Below are 21,568 nucleotides of genomic sequence, written 5' to 3' on the forward strand. Positions count from 1 at the left end.
AGAATCAGTCTTATGCTGTCACAATACTCTGCTACCACTGCTGAATTTTGTTTGGAATAATACGGCCTTAATGCCCCCATCTCCTGCTGAACTGCTCAGACTGGTAGTAGATTAGAGTAGAAAGAGGTGCCAGTATTATCTGTGTTAGTGCTCCAGAGGTCACACTACACTAACAAGACTGCCCCAGTCAGGGATGACAGAATCCAGCTGTTGGATTTCAGGCTGGGCCTTCAGCTGAGTTAGATGGATCCACTTAATGCCAGGGATGTGTCTCAAAAGATTAAGTATTCTAACTAGTTACTTTCCACCTCTGGAAAAAGTGGCTGGCTCATCATTATTGTCCTTTTTTTAGCAGGGGCCTATAGTGTATGTGAAACCATTTACCTCTTTAACCTTGTGAACTTTAGAGGCACTATGTACTCTTATTTTGAACGTACAGAACAAATTTCACTGATTTCTACCTAAAAGTGATCTATACACCACCGAAACACAAGGTTAAGATCTGATTTTAAGAATTCCATATGTTTTAGAACATAAAAGGGGGTTCATCTAGATGTTCTATAGCACTTAGCCTCCAGGAGATCAACAGTAAGTCAGAATTTAAACCTACATGAGGGGGTTGCAACAGCACATATGAAATCATTTTAAAGTGTTGTAACAATATACTATGAAAAGCCTACTTCTCTAAACAGAGACCTAATATAAAACAAGCCTTTGGAAGATATAATGTCAAGTATATTATTTATTACTTTATTGTTTAGAATACTCTTCTAGAAACTTGAAACTTTTCTCCTATTAGTTTTTGGTATGTCCTCTTATGATTTTTTTTAATAGGGCACAAGCCAACATGGCTCTGCCTTACTTGCTGCTGACTTGTTTGTGTATAAGCACCGGTGATGATGTCAGTATGGTTCTGAGACTGGAGATTTATTGGTTGGCCAGCAGAGGGTACTAGAGTTTTCTAATGACTTTGCAACTCGAGCAAAACAATGTGAAGGTTGAACTGTACCTGTTTTTTAAAACTTCTTAATGGCAATGATTTTCTTTTTTTAAAGTCTCAGAATGGAGTGGCCAGGATTGGTCCAATGTGTTCATTCATTTAAATTGTGAGATGTACTTTTGAAGCTTTGTCCTTTTAAAAACTAAAAGATGGAATTGCTGTTGCATTTTGTTTTAGAGATGTGCAGGTATTGAGTGAATTAATGGGGTAATAATGATCCTGGGACTCTGGAATACTATGCTACAGAGTGTCAACTAGAGAAAAGGAGCAGAGTCTCAAATTTCAACTCAAAATTTGTGAATCCCTTGGGATCTCTGTTGAAGTGAACAGGAGACTCAGATTTCAGAACACCGTCTCTTGTGCATTTGAGAAATGATGCTTTTTTTCACTAGCTAGCACTATAGCTTGTGAATTTATAGAAAGTTCTGTTTCAGAAACCATCTGTGGGAAATTACTGTTCATATTACTGTTCCTTATTAATGTACATCATCACCATTTCTCTTCAGCCAAATGCTGAGCTTTGTACAGGTAGATGACACTTGAGAGACCAATAATTCCCCCTCTCAGAATAGATTACTAAATAGATTGCCCATAGATAATAAATTAAATAACCGCACAAAAGGGGAAAATAGGTTAGCATTGTTTGTGAAGTTATGAAATATAAAGAAGGCTTGAAGCATGGTCATAAGAATTGGGTTTGTTTTCCCTGTTTGTTTATTACAATTGAAATTCAAATGTGGTCTCTTCTGTTTTTTTCTGGATGCTTCCACGGTGCCTGAAGAACTAGTAGGGATTAGATCTGCAAGAACCAAGAAAATGAAATCTGAGCAATAGAGAGGGAGGAGATTTTTTTTTTTAGTAATTCAAAGGTTTTAGTGACAGAGGAGATAAATATCTGATCTGTTGTCCTGCATAGACCATAGACTTTCAACCAGTAATTCCTGCACTGTAGTCAATAAAAATATGGTTGAATTACAGGATAAACTTTAGAATGTCATCTGGTCTCAATTTAAAGATTCTACATAAAATTTTCACTCCTAAGTGCCTAAATCACCTTAAAATTGGATTTAGAAGTCTAAATCACTTAGGCACTTATTTTTTACCCCATAGCCCTTGATAAACTGTTAAAAAAGATTCCTCTTATTTCCAGGCCAATGCTGCTTAAAAGTTTTGATATGATTTTTTCCCCCTGTGAACTCTTTATATCATGAAGACAGGAAAAAGCAGAAAAGGAGCAATTTCCCCCTTTTTGAAGGATATAAAAAAAAACACTGGGTTAAAAATCAGGAACACACAGAACTAAATGCTTCTGAGCTAGAAAAAGAGACTCTTAAATACAGAGCAGTGCCAGATTCTGAGGCCTGTTCGTATAGTCATAATGGAGGCCCAAGCAGTAATGTTGGCAGGCTCTGCACCCAAGCGTCCAATTTTGAGGATGGCTGAGCTTACCTGGGGAAAAGGTGTGTCAGTGTGCCAGCAAATGATGCAGATGTGCTTAGAGAGGAGAAGCCAGAGCATGCAACACCCTTCAGCAGCACAGTCACATAATTCCGGTGGGGACCGGATTATGGCAGGCTCTCTAACCTAATGTGTGTGAAAAGAAAATATTTTACTACTGCGGCATGGAGGTTTTAGGAGAGGTGAGGTGGGGCAACAAAAGACCCTTCCTAACCACAGTTGTCATGCTGGAGTACTTTGCCCTGATAATTCTATCACTGTTCAATGAGCTGTCACTTTTTTTTCTCCCTACCCATCATTCATCCAGGGAGGAAAATGCTCCCTTTCTAATACCCTCTTATTAAGATATCCCTAGAGGCACTACTTTCCCTGGCCTCATTACCCAGTGTCCTGACTACTGGTTATAATTATTTATTCTTAAAACAGCACCATTGCTATCAATAGTGTTTTGCAAACAAGCAAAAGACAAGTCCTGCCCTGAAGAGTTCACAGTCTAAATGAAACATAATGAGAGAGGTGATGTCAGATGAGAGGGCTAAGAAAGGAGCAAGTTTTAAACAGCATAAGATTGTGAGGTAATTTGGGGTACCATACTTACATTTTTTTAAGGTGAAGTTGTGGGCTTTATCCATTTTTTAAAATATTGAGAGGTGAGGTCAATGTTGGAGAGCTGACCTAAGGCCTGGTCTATATTAAAGAGGTTTGTCGACAAAAGGTGACTTTTGTCAACAAAACAATCCTGGCGAACACACTGCAACGAGCCTTTCGTCAACAAAACTACCCTGTTTTGTGAACAAAATAAAACCACTTTGATGAGAGGCATAGAGCCTATTTTGGCAAAGTTTTTGTGAAAAGGGACGCGTGTAGACACTGCCCTTAGGTTATATTACTAAAAATAGCCTCCCGATTATCCCAGCATGCCATCATGAGCGCCGCTCTGGTAAGCAGTTTGAACTCGGCAGCCCTGCAACTGTCTGCCTCCGTCCCTCCCCTTTCAAAACCCGAGGAAGTTTTCAAGTTAACTCACCATGGATCTCACTCCACAGTGCAGCAAACGGCAGTCCTGCCTGCCTGCCCTAAACTACAGAGGAGGGGTATAACTCCTGATGTGCCATGCAGAGCCAGGGAGGGAGGTGGGGGCTGTGTCCCTCTCCCCGCCCCCGTGGATGCACCAGACCCGTCTCTGCTGAGCGGGGTGAGGGAATGGGGCACTCCAGATCTGTCTGTGTAGCAGCTTCTGCCTTGGGACTGGTTGCTTCCAGTGGCTGCTGTCTGAAGTTAAAAAGACAGGACGAGTGCAGACACACTCACTGTCCCCAACACATGCAGTCTGTCTCTCTCTTTCTGTGTATGTGTGTCTCGCTGTCACACACACACGCACTCACTCATTCACTCATTTTCCCCTCGCTCTCAGCTTCTGTGGGTTTTTTATGTTTGTGTTCAGCAGTGTCAGCTTGGCTGACAGGGCAGTTTAAAATAGCCGTCATACTAGTAGGATGCCCATGGAATGATGGGATTCAGAAACCTTCATCATGTGACACTGTGCCTGTTTCATGTGGCTTTGCAAACCCTTCCCAAAGCACCCTGCGTGCTGTTGCACAGTGGGATAGCTACCCACAGTGCACTGCTCACTTTGTCGACAAAAGAGCTGACAGAAGGAGACAGTGAAGACACGCAACAGCGATTTGATTACAGTCATGGCTATATGCCAGCAAAACATTTTTCGACAAAACTTTCTAGTGTATACAAAGAAAAAGTTTTGAGGAGGGATTGAAGGAGGAGAGGGAGGAGCATGGCAAATAGGAATAATGACTCAGAGGTTAGCAGGCTAGCCTGGGACTCAGGAGACCAGGGTGTGGTTCCCCTGGTGCACCCAGGCTTCCTGTGTGAATTTGGGCAAGTCACTTGGAGAATTGTGGCACAATTCTCCATCGTTAAAATGAGAACAGGAGGACTTCGCTTCCTTCCCACTGAGGGGATTGCTACATTAAAGACTGTGAGGTGCTCAGAGGTAACAGTAATTGGGATTAGATAAGTAGCTAATCTAAATAGAGAGGGAGGTAGTATGGGAGAAAGGACTATGGCGCCTGAGGGAGAAGGACACAAAGGGAGCATAGGGTTTAGCAGAAATCAGTGTACAGGGTATCAGCATGAGAGACAAATTGTAAACAGGTAGAGTTGAAGCTGAGGATGAAGAGCCTGGATTTGAGGCAGAAGTCAATGCAGACCCAGGAAAGGGTCAGTGGCATGAGATGATTATAGTAGCAAGAGAGAGAAAAAAAAAAAAAAAGCCAGGTGGAGAATGGAGACTTGGAATCCATATTAGCAGAGGGGTTTGGCAAATGCAAAAGCTATTCCTGAGAGAATTCTGTGCCACTGTGCAACTGCATAATTAATGTCTCCCACAGATTTCCCCCCTTCCCCTGAATAGTTGATTCTGACAGGGAGGTGAAGGGAAGCTTTGAGAGGGGTCATGCTGCAGTTACAACTGTCGCTCACCAGAAGAGATACCAGAAGAGAAGGCAGCTGGCTCACAGGCTGGAGCAACCAGCTGCGGAGAGGGAGGGGGCAGAGGCTGCCTTCCTCACAGTGCCCTGCCCAGGAGGCCAGGGTGAGGAGGCCTGAGATATGGGCACATCCTGGACAGAGCAGTGCACATGGGGCTGCTGCGGGGGGGAGTATCACACAGGCGGGGGTTCAAAAGGCCTAGTGGAGGACAGACGGGCAGGGACACAGGAGCTAGTGGGCTGACAACATTGAGCCGAGGTTGAATGGGAATGGGGGTGCAGGGCCAAACGGGGACGGGGGCAGTGGAGTGCAGGGCCACATGGGGAAAGATGCAGATGTGCCTGACTGAATGGGAGAGTCTAGGGGTTAGCCTGGGTCTGCATGGGGGAGGCTTCCCAACTCCTTAACAATCCCTCCCACCCTCCCCCCCCAAAAAACCCTGTTCCATACTTCTCCCACCCATGCCCAACAACCCTCCACATTCACTACCAGGCTCCTTCCCAGCAATTACTTCTGTCTCCCTCAGCTCCTCCATTACTCCTGACACTCCCAAGCCTTTTCACTGCTTCTGAGGGGTGTGGGAAATACATTTCTGTATTGTAGTTTATATGAATTATTACTCAAAGTTCTGTATTAATATGCCTAGTAAGGAATCTATTTGTCAAAAAACATTTCCTGAATCTTTTTTGTTGTCTGTATTGTTACAGACATACTTGCTGACAGGTATGTGGAAATAGATTGCCAAAATAATTTAATATTTTTAAATATTGTGTGCAGAATTTTTAATATTTTGGTGTAGAATTCCCCTAGGAGTAAAAAGTGCTACAGAGTCACCCTCAATGCAATCTTCCTTTTAAAAGGTCCAAGCAAAGGACCTACTTCCTAAATAGTTCTGCTGGCTGTGTGCCATGCAACAGGGGTAGGACTGAGATTTGTCTAATCTAATCAGTTTTATATTCAAAAATCCTTTAAAGCGGCTTCCTATTTATGGAGAAATTTATAGCCAAAAAGGGAAGAATCCTCGTGCTCAGGATCTAGCTAAGACTATAGTTTAAAACTGAGCAAAATTTACAGATAGAGTTTGGTGCAAATTAAGTAATAGGCTTCATTAAAACTCTTCAACTCATACATAGTGAGTTAGTAATTTTTTTCCTTTTAACTCTCAAGATGTTTTTATTACATTCCTCAGGCAATACTTAGTTGACTTACTACTAGTTCATTCCCATGGACTGTAATAAAAAATCTGTATACCTTGGTGGTAAAATGCCTGCATCATATCTGAAAGGTGACAAAGCTACACTTTTATGAGTTTCTTGTAATGTTTTCCAATCAGTGCAATAATGGATTAATAAATAAGCCTTCACATCTTTATAAAGACAGACAACATTTCATCTGAAATGTTTCTTTCACTTATAAAAAAAATGCAACTTAGAAAAAGAACATATCAGAAATATAAAGATATAATATTTATAAACTCATCTATAACATGTAGATTAGGGTTAACTGTTTAAAATGGTTATATTTAACAGACACAGAGCTAATTAAATCCCTCTTCTAGAGAGCCATTTAAACAACTAACTCTTCTCTCACACATCTTATCAGTAAACCCACTAATAATTTTTTTTTTTTAAACTAATTTAGCTCCTTTTACATGTGAAATACTACTGGATCTGATATATGGTCCCATCTTAAATATAGAGTAGCCAATTTCTGCATGGAAAATCCAGCAGATGATAAATACTGTTGACCCTCATGTGAGCAGTGGTCGCTTCTGAGGCCTCGCAGAAGGTTATTTTCTGTTGAGATAAATTGTTGTCTTGAACCAAGGTATGATATTATGTATACGTGAGTTGTGGCGAACTTAAACTAAGATAGACACAGCTGCGCACACAGATATCCAGAAACCCCAGCAAAGTCACCAAATAGAGCTACTTTTATTGTGTTCGTTAAGATCTCGAATTGTCCTCTCTATTGAAATAGATTAATTATCACCTGACTGAGCTATCACACGTTTCAGAAGATAAGCAGCTGTTGCACCTTCAGCAGATTCATCACATGCCGTCTGCTGATCTATTACTGCTCCACATATTCATTACACTATTACAAAAAACAAACTACAGCGCTTATAGGAGGTGCTGTCAATGTTTTTTTGTTTTTTGAACAAATTGCCATTATGCGGGTTGGGGGAGGGAGAAGAATGAACATGTCAATTAACAGATGGCAAATATTTCAAAAGAATAGTAAAAACAATTAGGGACAGGAGAATCTTCTTTCAGAACCAGAGTTGAACAGGTGGTTTTGATGGAATATGTCCCCATATTCACACCCTACACACTGTTGTGATAATCTTTGTTCAAGGTATGCCAAGGTATGTAAGGTATCATTTCAAAGCTCAGAACTTGCTGATGAGTAATGTCCTGATAAAATACATGTGGCAACACTGTACGTGAAGTCATAAGATTCCCCTGTATGATGTTATTAACACATGTTCCAAACCCCACAGTCCACCCAGGCAGAAGTTGGCAGACAGGTCTGTCCTAAACAAAGGAATGTGTATTTGCTCTAATTTGCACTGAAGCAGAAAACAGAATCATCAAGAAGGAAGAGAAAACAAAGGAACATCAAACAGGTGAAAAAACCAGCAGGGAACATCCTTCTACATAGACTCTTTGTTTCCTGGCTCTCAATTTTAATGGAATGTAGCATTTTGCTTTTTAATTCTTACTGCATTACTTGTGAATGTGACCATCTGACTATTGTTTTTTTGTGGTAATGCTGTCAGGCCTCAGGGAAAGACTGTTTGTTTAGACTGTGTAGCTCTTCACTTTAATTCACTTTGGCTCCAGTGTGACATTGAAACGGCTGTCTATGGAAAATCCAAATTTCCCAGAAAAACTTAAAAGAGCAAAAGAAACTACAACATCTACTTCAGAAAAATCCCTAAAGAAACACAGGAACAAATCTACACAGACACACACTCTGAGCCCCAACAAGGGTTATTCTATTTGCTACCCAGGATCACAAACCTGGGAATCCTGGACGCCCCATCATCTCAGGTATTGGCACTCTCACAGCAGGACTGTCAGGCTATGTGGACTCTCTCCTCAGGCCCTATGCCACCAGCACTCCTAGCTATCTTTGTGATACCACTGACTTCCTGGGAAAACTACAATCCATCGGTGATCTCCCAGAAAACACCATCCTAGCCACTATGGTTGTAGAAGCTCTCTACACCAACATTCCACACAAAGGTGGATTACAAGCCATCAGGAACATTTTCCCTGATGATGATATGGAACACCTGGTAGCTGAACTTTGTGACTTTGTCCTGACCCACAACTACTTCAGATTTGGAGGCAATCTATACCTTCAAGTTAGTGGCACAGCTATGGGTACCCGCATGGCACCACAGTATGCCAACATTTTTATGGCTGACCTAGAACACTGCTTCCTCAAAACTCGTCCCCAAGCACCTCTCCTTTACCTGTGCTACATTGATGACATTTTCATCATCTGGACTCATGGGAAAGAGTCCCTTGAAGAATTCCACCAGGATTTCAATAATTTCCACCCCACCATCAACCTCAGCCTGGACCAGTCCACACAAGAAATCCGCTTCCTGGACACTACAATACAAATAAAGGATGGTCACATTAATACCACCCTATACCGAAAACCAACTGACCACAATACGTATCTTCATGCCTCCAGCTTCCACCCTGGACACATTACACGATCCATTGTCTACAGCCAAGCCCTAAGATACAACCAGATTTGCTCTGATTCCTTAGACAGAGACAAATACCTACAGGATCTCCATAAAACATTATTAAAACTACAATACCCACCTGGAGAAGTGAAGAAACAAATTGACAGAGCCAGATGGGTACCCAGAAGTCACCTACTACAGGACAGACCCAACAAAGAAAACAACAGAATATCACTGGCCATCCACCTACAGCCCCCAGCTAAAATCTATCCAACACATCATTAAGGATCTACAACCTAGCCTAGCAGATGATCTCTCACTCGCTCAAGCCGTGGGAGACAGACCTATCCTTGCTTACAGACAGCCCCCCAACCTGAAGCAAATACTCACCAGCAACCATACACCATACAACAAGAACACTAACCCAGGAACCTATTCTTGCAACAAACCCTGTTGCCAGCTCTGCCCGCACATTGACTCTAGTGACACCTTCACAGGTCCTAACCACATCAGCCACACCATAAGGAGCTCATTCACCTGCACATCTACTAATGTAATATATGCCATCATGTGCCAGCAATGCCCTTCTGCCATGTACATTGGCCAAACAGGACTGTCACTACGCAAAAGAATGAATGGACACAAATCAAACATAAAAATGGTAACTTCCATAAACCAGTCAGAGAGCACTTCAATCTCCCAGGACACACTGTAACTGACTTGAAAGTTGCCATACTTCTACAAAAAAATTTCAAAAACAGACTTCAGTGAGAAACTGCAGAGCTGGAACTCATATGCAAACTTGACACAATCAAACTGGGTCTGAACAGGGACTTGGAATGGTTATCTCATTACAAGAAGTAATTGTCACTGTTCACACATTCTCACCTTCTAATCAATGGTTGTGAATAGGCCTCATCTACTCTAACTGAATTGACTTTGCTAACACCTACCCTCCCTACTGTTGTTCCTTACCCTTGGATGTATATATATATACCCCCATCTGATTTCTATTTCTTGCATCTGATGAAGTGGGTTGCAGCCCACGAAAGCTTATGCCTGCAGAAATTAAATTTGTTCGTCTTTAAATTGCTACAGGACTCTCGTTGTTGAAATTATCTCCTCTTAAAGCTAATTACCTTAGTACACTTAAGAAAGTAGAGATAGAGGAAACCTTTACAGTCTCTTCTGTTTCCTGAAATGCCTCTGGTTGATATGAAATTGTACAGTTTATTGTTTGCTTTTATTGCATCTTTTACTTATTCATTTACATGTATAAGAAAGGACATAAAACTAAAATAATCCAGCAAAGCAGGAGCAATTTTTTGAAACAAGAAACCATAATTAAAAACCATATTTTCCCTTTATCTTTATTTTATTTAAAAGAAAACACTGAGGTTTCCAATTAACATAAAATTGTAAATGATGAATGTCCTAGAGCAGTTGTTGCAAGCAAATATGGAATGCTTCCAAAATTAAATAAATTCTACCATTTTCTGTTCATCAAGAGACTGATTCAGGGAGGAGAAAAATGCACCAATGACTGCATGTGGATGGGAATTCCACAGAATACTGCATTCCGTATTATTCTTCCAAGTGTGGCTCTGCCCAACTCCATCACTACATATGACTAAATAGCAATTCCCTATAATGGATGTATATTCTTTGTCTGACAGACCTGTCTGTGAAGAATTTTAAAACTGCCACACTTTAAAGATTTCATGATATCTCAGAAGAGAAGCTTTTTCGAAGATCAGCCTAGGAAATGAAGCAAGGAATCTCTTCACCCAAAGACTATGGGCTAGATCGGAAGTTCTTTGAATGGATTAGACGCTATTTGATGGTAGCATAAGATGATGAGAGCCACTTGAAGAAAGATGGGAATTTATTTTAATATATTCATGTTATCTACTATTGCCCTATGCAAGTTACACCGGCCACCCAACTTTAGCTTTGCTCTTATAATTATATAATTATAATGTATATGTAATTAAATACAATGGGCATAATTACATTGTGACGCTAGGCCTGAAAAAAGCCAAGCAACTTTACAAATTGCATGGCCCAGATCTGACCTTTAAAGATATATTATAGGAAAATACAATGGTAGTGAGGGTCATTCCTCATAAGTAGCCTAGAGCTTTGATATGCAAGTGTATAGTTGGTAGCTATTTGATGTTGTTCACGTATCTCTTGTTAGAGGTTAGCAGGGTAGACAAACTGCTTTCCTGCTTATCCCTGTTCTATTGATTAATGGTTCAAAAGGAACATATGAACATTGAGATGGAACTTTGGATGTAACAATACTATTGTTTGTATTTCTCTTTGAAATTTAAGTAGTAAATACCTGTAAATGGTTGTAAATGGTGTGCACAGGACATAGGAGATGATACTTCAGAGTCCCAAGTAATCATCTATTAATTGTTCAAGGAGGCACCTGCTGTCAAGAAAATATCGATCAGCCTGCATGGATCTGTAAAAGACTTTAGTGTACTGATCCTTTTTATCTCAAATTTGTCCAAGCTTGTCAGGGAAAGTTTGGATCGCAAGATTGAGATCCCAGCACCAGCCTGGAATCACCCTGCTAACTCTCATGGGAGAATTTGAACAAACTCTGCATATGGAATATTTAGTCTTCATTTCTCTGGACTGGATTACTAACAAAGAAGCTCTAAACAAAGACTGATGACCTCCAAGTTGTTTGGGTAATTTCATAGACTTTGCAATTTAAGAACTTTGCAATTCATTTATCATCTCTACTTTGAAAGTGACCTAAGAGCGTCATTTTCATCTGTGTATGTATACTGACCTATTAACCATTACTCTCTTTTCTTTTTTTAAAATAAATGTTAGTTTAATTAGTAAGCATTGGCTTTAAGTATGTATTTGGGTAAGATCTGAACTACTCATTGATCTGTTTGGTAATGTGTCTGATCCTCTGGGATTGGTAGAACTTTTTTACATATGATGAATAAAGATTTTCAGTAATCCCCATCATATCTGATTTGCAGTCTGGGTGCTAGCCAAAGGGCTGGATAATTTTAAGGGAACTGTGTTTTGTCCACTGAATGACCAGTGAGGTCATCAGAACCTCTTTGTTGCTGGCTTGGTATATCTTATGGAAGAAAAACCACCAGTATTTAGGGCTTTGCCTGCCCCATTCTTCACAGTTTGTCCTATTTAAGCTATCTCAGCATGGTTCCCCTGGAGGCCAATATCACATACATATTACCGGGAGGCTGTAAAATCCCATTTCCCTCCACCAGCACTGCATTTCCTTAGGGTTAACTGCTTCATACAACAAATGAGTCATGAGAGAGATATAGGATTCTCCAAAGGAAGTTCACTTTCACATGAAAGAAAAATAGTTCATGATTCCCTCCCTTCATCTATTCCCAGATCATGGTCAAGAATACAACTTAGAGGTTGCCTTTATAGTACATGACAAAAAAAAAAAAAAGAATGGAAGGGTGTTAAATGATAGTTTTCTGCTACTTTATTTTTTCTTATTATCTTCAATGAATAAACATTGTCATAACAAATAAAAATCCAGGTGCAATTCAAACTCTGTAGGACAGTTACTCTCTCTCACAAGGAATACTTCTGTCCCGTTTCTGATTTTATTATAAAATTATTAGCATATTATTAGCATATTAGCATATCCGATGTATATATAGGACTCTGTGCAGATTAAAAATTTATATTCACATTCAAACCATGGATATAAAGTATATATCCATGGATTTGCAGAGCTCTATGTATATGCCTTTTTCATTGTAGTACACTCCCTATCATGGTTCATCAAGCCATACCGTCTATCATCTGGCAAGTCTCCCCTAAAGATTCAATTTTTCCAAGATGCCCACAAGAAGGGAACCACACAAAATATTTAAATATAACAAAAAATTATTTCCTCTAAAGTTATTCCTTCCTCAGGATTTCCTGCCTTGTACAATCTTCTCTCTTTCCACAAGAATAGATCTGTTAGGTTGTAAGCATCATAGGAACTGCCAAACTGAATCTGATCAGTGGTCCATTTAGTTCACTACAATGTCTCTAACAGTGGCCAGCACCAATCTCTTAAGAGGAAGATGGAAGAAACCCTACAGTAAACAATTATGGACTATCCTGCCCATAGGGAAAGGATCTTTCCACCCACCATTAATTAGAGGTTGGTTTATGCACTGTAGGCAAAGGGTTTACCTTTCTTCCTAAATTCTTGTTACTTTAAACCTTACTGTTAAAATTCTGGATGTTCTCATTATCCATTCAAATGTTCAGCCCTTTTTTTGAATCCTACAAAGCTCCTGGCATCATTGATATGTTGGGCACATTAATTAAAAAATTAATTGTGCTAGTGCTAATTTGGTGGAAAAACTGTTTCCTCTTATCTGTTTAAAATCTGCTGCCTTGGAGTTACATTGAAATTTGTAGTAGTTTTCGTGTTGAGAAAAGGTGACTAACTACCCAATATACCTTATTGATGCATTACAAAGGTACAATAATGAATAGCATCCTCTGATTTGAGGCAGTGATTGTCTTTATGTGCCTTCTCTACTACTAAATACATTATTCAACAATAATACACAGAAAATGTTTAACTTTGTGCACTAATGCTATGCGGAAATTTCAGCCCACTGTCATTCTGTGGCTGGCTTAACCAGTTTTCAAAGATTTTTTTTCTATTGGTGTTTGCCATATACAGCTCAATTCCTTCACATACATGTCAAAAAGAGTTTAACAAATCAATGTATCACGAATAAGACTAAAAATGTTTCTAGTACAACTTCAAGATTTCAAGCATAACTTCCAGAAGAACCATACTTGACATACAGAGAATTAAAAACATTGTTATTATCTTAATGCATTTTAGAGTCAGCCATGAATGGGTAAGAGCATAATTTAACAGCCTACAACATAATAAAAGCATTACAAGAATTTATTTTTAACCATGTTGAAAGGAAATGCACAAGAAAATAGATGCACAGGATGAGAAACTGGTTGATCAGATGCATGAACGCTACAAGATATTGCATGAGCCAGAAATTTAACGCATGTTGATTTTTCTAGTGTCTCATGTCTTTGTGTGCCTGAATTGCCTCCCTTACTTAATTCCAAGGCTCTTGAAGCCCAATATCTTCGTTTTAATGTCTGCAGTTGGCAAAACTGGCAGCTAGATCCATGCAGACAGCTGGATCCATGATTGCCCAGAAGCTGTGAATGTACCTAAAAGTACCTGTGATATGATCATTATTTAGTGAGTCTTACTTTTCCCATGTCTTCTTCCAATATCTATTGTATTCTTTCATTTTTATTTCTGATTTTAATTGAATAGGTTCAAGATAGACTTGATAGATTTTCTAAATTTTCAATTTAAATGAAAAAAACCAGGTAAAATTTTTTATAGAAATGTTCACAACATTTTATCTTGATTTTCAGCCACCTTTGGAGATGGTTGAAAAATTGGTTGCATATTTTTGTTCACATTTTCATGGAAAAAAATCCCCAAAAGAGAACTCTTGTTTCTCAACCAGTTCTAATTTAAAGGTAAGGATTTCTGGTTTATAACTTTATATTTTAATTTCCTGGTGCAAATTTGTTGATTAAAGATTTTGAAAATATATTATACATATATTTTATTCTATCTAACATCTGCTTGTGTGATAGGGATTGTTATATGATCTACCCATTCACCTTTTGAACTGAATGCTATCTTGAGTATAAATGGGTAAGTATACTTGGAGAAAGTTAGGAACTATAGAAAAAGAATAGATAATAAAACAGAAAATATCATAATGCTTCTATATACTGCATGCAGTTCTGGTCACCCCAGCTCAGAAAGGATATATTGGAATTGGAAAAGGAACAGAGAAAGGCAAAAAATGATTAGGAGTATGGGACAGTTTCCATACAAGGAGAGATTAAAAAGTCTGGGACTGTTCAGCTTAGAAAAATGACAATTAAGGGGGCATATGTTAGAGGTCTATAAAATCATGAATGGTGTGGAGTAAGGAAGACTTACTTACCCATTCGCATAACACAGGAACTAGGGGACACCCAATTAAATTAATAGGCAGCAGGTTTAAAACAAATAAAAGGAAGTACTTCACACAATGCACAGTCAAGGTCAAAAGTTGTGAAGGCCAAAAGTAAAACTGGGTTCAGAAAAGAATTAGATAAGTTCATAGAGATCGGTCCATCCAAGCAATGGATATTAGGCAAGATGGTGAGGGACACAACCCCATGCTCTGGATTTTCCTAAGCCTCTCACTGCAAGAAGCTGAAACTAAACAACAGGAGATGGAACACTCAGAATTGCCCTGTTCTATTCATTCTCTCTGAAGCATCTGTCAGCTGGCCACAGTTAGAAAACAACATAGTGGGCTATCTAGACTATTGGTCTGACCTAGTATGGCAGTTCTTAGGTTCTTCTGAGAAAAGGTGTGGGAAATAAAAATGTCAGTATATATGAGGGAAGATTGTTCCTTGACAGGAAGACTAATATTAGGTCCTGTCTACCAATGACCTTGAGAGAGACAGAGCCTTTATTTTACATAACCTGTCTGCAGTTTGACCTGCTAACACTGTTCTCCTTCTCCTATTATTGACATGCATGCAAAAACCTTCAAGACAGCAAATTCAGTTTGGGCCAGTAGTCCTGATCTAAATATTTTTAAATAGCTGCAGATGGCTCATGGAAATTAATTCTGAAGGTTAAATCATAATCCTCTGTTTTTGAAATGGCAATTAGTTGCTATGGAAAAGGTGATGTAATTCCAGGTAGTAAAAAAATAGCAGCACCAAATGAACCCTCTAAAATGAAGATGCTGTTTTTATGCAAATGACCTTAGAAAAAGGGGGGAAATCTCATATGAGATTGTTTCTAAACACAATATATTTTAAAATGAATTATTGGATGATTCTTAAAACAACAAGCAGGGCCAGGGCTGATTAGTCTATTTGTTTTCATCTCCTAATATGCTGTACTCCTAGACAGACCCGATAACCTTTCCTCCCCATTTTCATCCTTGAACCCAGACTAACACCATCCTCTCATTGATGGATCTGTGATTCTTTCCATCCTACTTACACTGCAGGCTTTCCTTCTATTCCCCACTGAACAATCTGATAAGGATTTCCTTTCCCACCACTGCTTTCCTCCAACTTTTAATAAAGCCCTGCTGAAGTCTTCATATGTTCTCATCCATCCAACGCCAACTACAGCTTTCTTTTCCTTTCAATCTGCTCTTTAATGGATTATCTGTTCCAACACAAATATGTGGAAAAGGTCACCTATCTCCACTTCTCCAAAAACAGAGACAATATACATGTGTTCAGAAGTTCAGATCATATACTGTACTTCTGGATGTTTACCTGAATCTTTTTCCAAAAATCAGAGATAAGAGGTTGTTTGTTTGTTTGTTTGTTTGTTTGTTTTTATAGTTCCCCTTGCTGCATCTTCCTTAATAAAGCTATATTCCCCTCTGTAGCTTCCTCCAACAAACTTATCTTACCTTGGATAATCCTTCACCTGGTTCCAAAGACTGGCAATCTGTTTTTCTGCTGGGAAAAGGGCCAGGACCTTGTTTTAATTTTGGGGCACTCTGGGGCTTCCTGGTCAGAAGAACTCTGGATTGCATCAAATAATTCTGATGGGGAGAGCTCTAGAATGCATATGATTGATAGGAGAAACTGCACCAGGCCTTAGAAACACTGAAAGTCTCTTGCCCTGTGAATAGTATGTATTTGAAAGAGCTATTCCATTACGGATTCAGAGCTCTGCCAAACAAAACTGCATGATTTTCAGGAGGCTGAGCCAATAGTGCATTTTATTCTCCGCCCAGTTGGAGTACAAAAGCTCCTGAGGGAGCTCAGTAATTGCCTGTGTAAGAGTTTTGAGTGATCTGGGGGCAACCAATAGTGTCTTCACATCCCTCACACCTGGAACTACATGAGGGCAACTGTGGGCTCCATTTCCTGAGAAGGGGCAGGATGATCATAGAGATGGAGAACAGACTGTTGAAAGGCTAGAGACTGGAAGAGCTATAAATTGGTTAGGAAAGGCTTAGTTTAGCCAAACCAATATGAACTTTAAAAAGATTTGGGAACCTGACAAAGGTTTATGTGGGTTCATTTTTTAAAAACCAATTAATTTATCGCTAGTTCCAGTTAAAGCTGACCTAGTGATTCATTTAGTTACTCGGAGCAAGTCCAAACTTGACCACCCTATGCTTCAATCCAAACATCTGGGAAATTGAGTAAATTAGGAGATCCTCATTAAAACCAGATGCCCTACATAAACTGGGATATTCTGGGGAATTCCAAAAAATGAAGTTGCCTGTGTTGTTCTTTCGCCCTAGCCTCAGACTCAGAGATGAAAAGCTTAAAGGAAAGGCATCCTTATAGGGGTCAAAACCTGCTGTAGTTGATATGAGTAGCTGCAGAGGTGACAAAAGAAAGCACACCTCTAATTCTTAAATATGCTGTGCCTCTCACAGAGAAATTCTTTTGAGTTGTAAAGGTTTGGGGAAATTTAGCTTCAACATAGTAGATATAGCTCCTATGGAAGTTTTGGATGCTTAACGCCTCTGTAAATTGGAATTAGCGCCTCAGACCATTTAACTTGGTGACTAAATATGGCATCAGGTGCTCAAATTGAGACAGCCAAGTTTCAAAATTTGGCCACCGCCTCCTCCAAATTTCTAAATAAACTACAACATATGCTGCCCCCATTGGCTCAAAACTGTGCTCTGTATTACAACAAAATGACTCAAATTCCATTACATATTAGTCTTGACTTTCCCTTTTTTAAAGAATTGATGAATAATCAGGGTACTGAATATGCATTAGTAGAATTATTAAAGGCTAGGTTTTGCTATATCTTGACAATTTTAAAAATCAGATTTCTTACATGAGAGATTGGCATAAGAAATTGAACCTGTTCAAGCCAGGGGCAGGGAAAGGGATCACATCAAAGAAATTAGAGAGGCTCCAAAGGCAACTCAGCCAACTTGTTGGGGAAAAAGTCCCATTATATGTTTGTATAGTACCTAGTACAAATGCCACAACCAAGCTGGGCCTCATTAGGCACTACTGAAATATAAATATTATATTATTTAACACTTGATTCAGTTATCTGAGGATCCAGCAGGACTATAGTTCACAAACCAGGCCTTATTTTTGAGATGGTGAACTTTTTGTTAAAAGTGCTATCTTGAATCCAGGCTTTCCAAATAACTTCATGCTGAGATGAGCCTTCTACTTCCATTACATTCTTACTTATTATCTAACTTGTGTTAGAGAAATGAAAGCAGAATCTTTCTCAATAGCACTATGAGACTTCTGTACATCCAGGCACTTATAAATCTGGAAACAACTGAATATTCTCAGGTGAAGGCACTGAAGTTAAAGACAGAGGTGCAATCTTTTCCCACACTATATGAGGATTAATAAATGTATTAATGAGGATATCTTATAGTGCACAGTATATCCAAATATACACAGTACGTCAAATAAGACTTTGGCAACAACACATGCACGCACAATTATATTCTACACCCTGACTAAGGAAAAGACGTTAAAGACAAATTGATGGGCTATCCCTCCTGCCCTATATTCCCAGGAGTTTCATTCCTGATTGATTTTTCTTCATCATTGAGCCATCTGAAGTTGCTTTTAGAGTGGTAATAAAAATTGTAATTAGCTGTTAATCCCACATGATAGAACAATCATCTCAACATTTCCATGAGCAATAGATGCCAAAAATAACTGGAGGAAATGAGATACATAAAAAAAGGGATGAGGAGACTATGGATTCACATTAGGGCCATTAGTACTACATAAAAGAGCTCTGTAACCCTTATAGGTGCCCTCCCTTCATGCCATTCCTGAGTATCTATTTCATTCAGTTAATATGGGCCTATGCCTTCCCCTCCATGGCTATGACAAACCAGAATGTGTGTCATTCCAATGAGCAGAGCTGTGCTACATGAGGACTCCCTGAACCTCAGCATGCAAAGCCTTTGGAGGCAGGCTCAGGAGGACCAAGAATAAGCTGCTGGAGATGCCTACATGGACATACCTGCTTTCCTGCAGAAAAAGAGATCATATGTTGGTCACAGGGGCTGCTACAGTCTGTGGCAGCAGGTGAGGCTAGAGAAGGGCTCTGCTGTTGTTCCATGGCCTGAAGAGAGAAAGCAATTTTTTCCCTCCTGCCCCGACACTGAGATCCCTCTGGCCACTTGGGCTGTGTGCTGATTTCAGAATTTGGCCATGTGGTAATGTTTAATGAAATATTTCATTAAAATCTTAAAACAATGTTTAATATAAGAAAACAAGCTATGTAAATGCAAGAATTAGTCCTTTCTTTCACCAGATGTAAAGCTTTTTTATTGGTTTTCAAGAACCTGAACATTTTCTAGAAGTAATTGACTAACCTCATTTGTCTCATTATAAATCACCATTGGTGATGCTGGCTCTCCAGCTGACTAATCTTAAAGTAACTCTACTAACTTACTCACTGTCTATCTGTTTTAGCTGAATGAACCACAACAAGCTGATCTTCATGTCTCCTGAGAGAGATAAGCAATAATGAAGGAGAGGGAATGTTAATAATGTTCAAGTGTCAACAAAATCCATTGCATCAATACCTCAACTTACAGACTTTTGATCACAGAAGTATCAGACCCCACAGCAGCTGGATCTAACTGCCACTGAAAGAGCTAATCTGAAATTGCAGCAACTGCATTAAGATGAGTATCGGAAATTAGAAATAGGTCGTTATGAAAATAACCTCCTTTACCTACCATATGTGTGTGTTTTACTTGTACCATCTGTGGAAAAAGTTTCACTGTAATTTCAAGTGTAAAAGCCAGGATGTTTTTCTTTAGGTGTCAGGATTCCCCAGTGTATACTCTTAATGCAAAATATGTTGTTGCTATACAGATCAATTATATGTGCACATATGTCAACTTTTACTAAGGATCACTAAGTCATCCTCATGCAGATGTTATTTTGCCAGGTGTGCTTTTGTAAGGCTTACAGATGGATCTCTCTTCTCCCAAGGGGATTTTTAAATTGGAGATGGGTGAACCTCAAAAGGTTCAGAGGTTCAGTTCCAATAAGCACCTGAAAGTTTGAATGCTTATGTGAACCACTCAAGTCTTCACAATTAGGTTACAAGAATCATGGGAACAGACTCCCTCTCAAGATTTCCTGTAAATATCACAAGAACAGATTTTTCTTGTAGTAGTTTGCCATTTTGTTTGTAGTCCTGTTCCTAATGCAGGAAGCATAGAGACTTGAAAATGAAAACAAATAAAATACATACTAAATCAAAATTCTTTCAAACCACAAAGCTGGGTTTCAGTTTTGGGTGATGTTTCAGGATCAGTTTTTGTTTTATCCAAACAGGTTTACTAAATCCTAATATTAAACTGATTGGGCCAAATCCTGGGCCAGCTGAAGTCAGTGGAAAATCTCCCACTGACTTCTAAGCAGGGAAGATCTGACCTTTTGTATTTGATCAAATATTTTATTATGGAAAGTAGGAATGCTATATAAAACTAAGGCTTTAATCCTACCATATAATTCAACAGGAGAAATTCAAAATAGCTATAAATACCAATGGCACCAAAGACATTTTCACATTCTTTTGTGGGAGCTAAATTTATACTTTTGGGGAACTAAAAAGGTCTCACTTTTCAGTTAAAAGACTAACAGAGAGAAAACAATTGGTTTCCAGTTATCTAGAATACCTTTCACTTACCATTTTTGAAGTGTAATTTGGAGGGCTGAATGTTGCTTGCAGAGGAAATTCCTCTACTTTCCCTGGTTGTAGTCCTTGCTATTGTAGATGGTAAAATTTGACAGGATGTTGGTTAGAGAGCATTTAAGTTATGAGAGCATTTAAGTTACCAGTCCCATATTGCTACAAAATATTTCAGATGTGGGCTTTTTCTGAGGAAATAACTGTAACACTAAGATGTGCTGTATTCACACCCAAAAGACTATTGTAATATTCTTTGTACATAATATGCCTTGTGAGGTATCATTTGAAAGTAATAACTAACTGATCAGTAATATTCTTACATGATGTATGTATGGGATGGGTATTAAGAGTTATGACTGTATGTTGGAATTATAATTAATGTGTGTGTAATCCAGGTACATCAGAGTGAATTTTTAAACAGTTCTATCCTAAACAAAGGAATGTGTGTTTATCTCAATTTACATATAAGCAGTCAACAGACTCATCAAGATAACAAGTGGTAGAGGCAAACTTAACACTAACAAGTAGGGGAGAAGACAGCATGGTGTCTACAACCAGCGGGAGAAGCTTTGTCTGGGCTTTACTTTTACGAAGAACCCATTTAAAAAGTTTATAGGTCTATAAAGACAGGGGGTCTAAACCTCAAGTAGTAAGCAATTGACTCGATTTATATAATATTACTGTATTTATAAAGTGTATAGAGTGAGGTCTTTTCTGAAGGCTAATGACACACTGGTGATTAATATCATTATCAAATGTATATGTTAACACTATACGAGGACATATGAACACTCATTGATATTACGTTTTCAAGTGTGTGCTGAACAAAGAAAGGAACAAACCCTGCCCACACGGCGGGGGGGGGGGGGGGGGGGGGGGGGGAAGGGGGTGCAGCTATTTAGCCTGTCCTCTACATAAATTAACCATGGTAGCATAAAAATAAAGAAAACTCTACCTATGTGTAGGGGTGGGAAACCTGAAGGAAAGGATGAACAGCATGAGGTCAGCTTCCTGGTGGACACAGACTCCTGAAGCAAAGTCATTGATCTTTGGAAGATATAAGCAAAGACAGAAGCCATCTTTTGTGTCCATCACTGGAAGAACAGAGCTTTTGTGAGAGAGA

General features: G+C 39.1%; 1 long non-coding RNA gene across 1 annotated transcript; it reads right to left on the reverse strand.

The window, feature by feature from the left end:
• Window positions 1–1,695: 1,695 nt before the first annotated feature.
• On the reverse strand, window positions 1,696–18,883 carry LOC137155586 (uncharacterized). The gene is made up of 3 exons (XR_010920555.1): window positions 18,757–18,883; window positions 2,450–2,584; window positions 1,696–1,799 (listed from the first exon to the last, which is right to left on the reverse strand). It is a non-coding gene; the product is annotated as an uncharacterized lncRNA (long non-coding RNA).
• Window positions 18,884–21,568: the final 2,685 nt, after the last annotated feature.

This window comes from Emydura macquarii, unplaced genomic scaffold (genome assembly GCF_026122565.2).
Source record: "Emydura macquarii macquarii isolate MOO-44397 ecotype Brisbane River unplaced genomic scaffold, CSIRO-AGI_Emac_v2 contig_1363, whole genome shotgun sequence".
Classification (NCBI taxonomy): Eukaryota; Metazoa; Chordata; order Testudines; family Chelidae; genus Emydura; species Emydura macquarii.